Source organism: Schistocerca serialis, chromosome 11 (genome assembly GCF_023864345.2).
Source record: "Schistocerca serialis cubense isolate TAMUIC-IGC-003099 chromosome 11, iqSchSeri2.2, whole genome shotgun sequence".
Taxonomy (NCBI): Eukaryota; Metazoa; Arthropoda; class Insecta; order Orthoptera; family Acrididae; genus Schistocerca; species Schistocerca serialis.
Window position 1 is genome coordinate 148,044,075 of NC_064648.1, and position 5,602 is coordinate 148,049,676.

A 5,602-nucleotide genomic window follows, 5' to 3' on the forward strand; every position below is an offset into this window, starting at 1 on the left:
TTATGTGGGCGTATCCAACCTAGCTGGGAGTATGAAGGACTGATATGATCATACAACTGTATATTGCACACGTATCTAACGCGAGCATTCATCACTAGCTTGAGGCATCTCGAATTGTCACTATTTGTGCCGTGTTGAACTACATCACAGTAGTAGAGATTGGGCAAGACTAGTGTTTGGACTAATTTTTGTTTAACATGGGTTGGAAACATTTTTCTAAATATTTGGATTGCATGTAGGGAGGAGAGCGATTTCTGGCAAGCTGTGGCTGTTTGTTCTTCCCAGCTTAGGTGCTCATCCAAGATTATTCCAAGGTCTTTTACTGTTTTTTGGTATGGTAGTTGGGTACCATTGAGGAGTATTTGAGGGACTGTTTCGCGATAAGTACCGGCTGATTAACTTTGGATGACATACAAGAATGACCTTGGATTTCTTGGGGATTAGTTTCAGACCTAGGTTCTGTGCCCATCTAGAAACAGAGCAAAGATCTGCGTTCATACTCGCTACTGCGTCAGCAATGCTCTTGGGGCTTGCACTTATGTACAGTTGGATGTCGTCGGCATATAGATGGTAGTTGCAGGAGTGAATCACTGAAGAAATATCATTAATGTACAGCGAGAAGAGTAATGGACCAAGGACAGAGCCTTGGGGAACTCCAGAGCACATGTTTTTCCATGATGACTTCTCCAACCCACAAATGACTTGTTGACTTCTGTTTTCGAGGTAGCTGTCGAACCAGTGTATTGCACTGTTTGAGAAATTCAGCTATTTCATTTTAATTAGTAATATATCAAAGTCAACTGTATCAAAAGCCTTGCTAAAGTCAAGCAGTGTTAGGATGGTAGCTTCACGTCTGTCCATAGCATGTTTAATGTCATCAGTTACTTTGATTAATGCAGTTGCTGTGCTATGGTGCTTTCGGAAGGCTGACTGATATTTATCATAGATGTTATGAGTTTTGAGGTAATCCGTCAGTGGTTCATGGACGATGTATTCTAGAGCTTTAGATATTGCAGGTAGTATGCTGATCGGCCTGTAGTCACCTGGCGACTTTGGGTTGTCAGTCTTGGGTATAGGTCGAATTAAACTTTGCTTCCACTCAGTAAGATATGTACTACTGACAAGAGACTGGTTGAAGATGTCTGTGATAATTGGAATAATAGTGTCTACAACGTTCTTAATCATGCCAATGCTCACTCCATCATTTCCTACTGCCTCGGATGACATTCTCATAATTGCCTTGTGTACTGTGCCTGTAGTGACATGTTTTAGGAAAAACTTGTCTCTCGAGAGATTGATATCTTGAGGCTGGTAATTTGTCGCTGCGTGACAGTTTACAGCTGTTGAGAAGAAATCGTTTAATTCTTCTGTAGACGCTTGATAAACAACGTCAGATCTTCGCTTCCCTATACCGAAACTGCGCAGCTTTTTCCACAGTGCAGCACGTTTCGATATGCCACATATGACAGAGCGGGCATGTCTGATTTTGGCATTCCTCACGCTTTGCTTGGTTCTGTTTCGGAGTTTCCTGTGGGCTTCATACGCCTCGGAGTTGGGTTACGCTTGAAGGCCCTATGTGCAGCATCGTGTTTATTCATTAACTGGCGTAATTCGGTGATGAGCCACGGAGCGGGAGCTCTCTTTACCTTGACAGTGCATTGAGGAGCATGTTTGTCATACAGTGCAATAATTTTGCGACATAATTCCCGAATTTTTCCGTCTAAAGTCGGTTCATTGCCTATATCATGCCAAGGGATGTCTGAGCAATCCTTTTGAAGAGCGTCATGGTTAAAATTTTTTAGGTTTCTGTAGGTTACTAGGAGAGATTTTTCTTTGGTAGTATGCATTGAGGAGTTTAAGAATATCACATCATGAGCAGAGAGCCCTGGAGCGGATGTCTGATTGGCGCGAATTATTTTATCTGGCCGCTTTGTTGCTATTATATCTATGAGTGTATGTCTGTGTGGTGTGTGATGGGTTGCGTCCAGCGGTGTTATACTCATATCATTGGAGTGGAACAGTCTCCTTAGTTTTTCTGCAGAGTGTGGTTTTAACTGTAAGCCGATGTTTGTGTCGCCCATAACGATTATGTGTTCATACTGCGAGATGAGCAAGGACAGGGCAGACTGAAAGAAGGACATAGCACTGACGTTTGGAGATTTATAGATTACTCCAATTAGCAGTTTCTGATTTGATGTATGTATTTCGAAAAACAAGAACTCTGCTTCTCCTTCACCCTTTGCATCCGATGTGCATAGTGTTTCAGATCAGAGTGAACATATGCACCCACACCACACCACGTCGTGTTTCACGATCTGCCCTTAGGAGAGAGTAGCCAGTGATTCAGATAGCGTCGGAAGAAATGTTTTTGTTTCAACCAAGATTCAGAGACGAGGATAATATGGAACAGCGAGTGGCAGAACAGGTCATAGAACTCGTCGAAGTGAGCCGTTAGCAACTGAGCGTTCACGTGGGTCACAAAGAGCCCACTGCCGGAAGCAGTCCATCCCATTGTGGCCGCCTATAGGACCGAGCACGCTCCGTTTACCTGCTGGCCGGAAGAGGAACAAAAGCTGTAACTCGCGGGGGAAGACATATTTGCAGGTGTGCCCGAGGTCGTGGCTGACTCAAGCGTCTGTGGGCTAAAGGTGAGAAACAGGCTGGAAGTATCGAACAAGGGAGCCAAGAGAAAGATGGAAAGTGCAGTAGTGGTTACGAAAAAGATAATAGTAGTAGTAGTAGTGGTAGTGACGAGGATGAAAATGATAGATATAGAAAGGCAGATTTAAGGAGATTCCTGTTAATGGAGAAGTGTTAATTCCCATTTGACTGACAATACGAATGTACATGAGCCCTTATGATGGAGAAATAATGAAGCAATGTTTACGTTAAAAAATGAAAAAAAAATTAACTTATATTAGACAGAGTACAATATGAGACTTTGTGTCTCACGAGATTTCGCTCAGTCTTTCAGTTCGAACATGTTCGTCACCGTTTTCCTCCCTCCTCACATCTTGACTACGATCCTGCCATCCCGGGTCCATACATTTTGAAGGCCGAACTGTGTTATCGCAGCATTCAAAACTTTTAGTCTTTCGCGCGTCAGATCTTCCCTCAGGGTAACCCCACTCTTGGCGAGTTTTCTTTTCTGAGCAAACACTTCAGCTCTTTTCCGGTAGGACACAAATTTAATTATTATGGGCCTGGGTTTCATGGCACCTGGTATCCTGCGCTGTGTGGGCAACACGGTGGCTTCTGTCAATATCGGTCACGTCGACCTGCACGCCAAGTTTCTCACGCACAAGGCTAATGAGCAGGAAGTCGGTGTTTTCACGATCGTTTTCGGCTACCCCAAACAAGCACAAGCTGTTCCTTCGCTGATACTGCTCAATTTCATCGGTGGCCGCAGAAAGTTTAGCTTCTACGTCGGCGGCTTTTGTCTCTTGTGGGGCCAGGGACTTTCTCAGAGACTGGATTTCGGCGCTGTTCCACCCGACAGACTCTTGCAGTTTGTCCATGACCGCGGCCGTCACAGAGTCCGCGATGGATTGCACGGTTACGTCTAGCGTGTCTTTACTGTCCAGCACCGCGCTCACTTGGGACCGGACGAGTTCCCCGATGTCAGGCAGCGAGGCCTCACCTGCCGCCGGAAACCGGGCGCGCACGCTGCCTGCGCCCCCTGTAGCCTCGCCTACTGCCGCTTACCCGTGCTCTTCCCATTTTTCACTCACTTATCACTTGTCACTTGTGGTAATCAACGGAGAACAACACACCACGGCAAGTAACACTTGTTTAGTCGGATGCACACGTTGTGGACTGCCGCACTGCTCTGTAACACCTTCGATGAGCGGAAAAACTCGCGAGCCGAAGAAACATACGTCACTCAGTGGCCGCCATCTTACTTACTTTCCCTTTTATTATCTGCAGCGATAGCAGCGCCCAATGTGGCCAACAAGCGACACACGATATGGGTTGAGTGGGAATGCTAACGTTTATACTGATTTGTAACATAACTCTTACAATATGTAGTGTGAGTTGTGCCATAACAATGGACAATAACTAAAAAATTACATCACATTTGAGTTTCCTTAGTGATCTAAACACCCTGGGAGATAAGAAACCGTGCATTACTGGGCAGTTTATTTATGATTCTCTTGTAATTGTACAGAAAATTACTGAATAATGTCGTTTTCCTTTAATAAGAAAAAGTTGCTAGTAAACACCAGAAGACGTGACCTCTTACGGAAAGACGTCGTATATCTACCCAACAAAACAGAGAGTTGTTCGCTACACTTCAGCCAAACCAGTGAGTGTGGGACATAGGAAACCTGTATGAAATGTAATACATACATATGTAACGTATCAAATAAGCCGCCATAATTGTAAATTAAGGAAAAACCACACAAATGTGATAGTAAATCGTCAGAAGCAATAAAACTATTTCCCAACACAGAGAAACCAATTCCACAATTGTTGCTAAATCTGAGCCACAAACGACAGCCGGCCGTCGTGACCGAGCGGTTCTAGGCGCTTCAGGCTGGAACCGCGCGACCGCTACGGACGCAGGTTCGAATCCTGCCTCGGGCATGGATGTATGTGATGTCCTTAGGTTAGTTAGGTTTACGTAGTTCTAAGATCTAGGGGACTGATGACCTCAGATGTTAAGTCCCATAGTGCTCAGAGCCATTTGAACCACAATCGACAAGAATCTTCAATACATTCGCTTTTGAAACAAAATTACATTTATAAAAATATTCGTGTATTAGAAAGTCGTCTGAAGCGTAAAAAAGTGCGAATCATTGGACTCCATAAAATTTTTTAAGCATAAATGAAAGCGCTTATGATAACTGAAGACGACAGAAATATATCCTTCTCATGCATGAGATGTGTTTACATTCTCTTGCTTTCAACGAAACAAACTGCAAATATAGAAATATTCGAAAGTATTTCTTATTGAATGAGTTGGAGCTTCTGCCACTGAATCAGTGTGATTCGTCTGTTTTTACATGTATTTCACGATAATTTATGTCTCTTGGTAACCTACTAACGCACAGAATGCAAAAATATAACACCTATTCCATTAATTAAGTAGAAAATAATTAAAAACAAACATTATCCTTCCGATGTTTGTGATTGTCTGCTTTTTCACCGCTTGGGCGCTAGGTCACTCCAGATCCCTAGAGTGTGTCGTGACTTGTCTTTATTTCTTAGACTGTGATAAAATGCTCCTCTAGGTTTCTGATTGACAGTCCTCGAACACGGCACAATGCAGCGTCGCAAAACCTTTCAGTTTCATGCCACTTGCTTTATCAATATTTTATATAAGCTGCGACGCCAACCTATAAAGTATCAAATTTAAATATCATCACGTAATACAAGTATTTCGAAAAGCAACTATAAACTGTAGTTTTCCGCGCCCTGTTTTTCTGTTTTTGAAGTTCGATACGACGCCACAGGGAGTGCTGCTATCGTCTCTTTCTGACGTACCTTGCAAAATGCAAATTGCTTTCGATGTTCAATTGTGGTAGTCAGTCACAGAAATTAATAATTATGTCCTCCACGTAATAAACAAGCGAGCAGAAATTACAATCATAAATAAAGA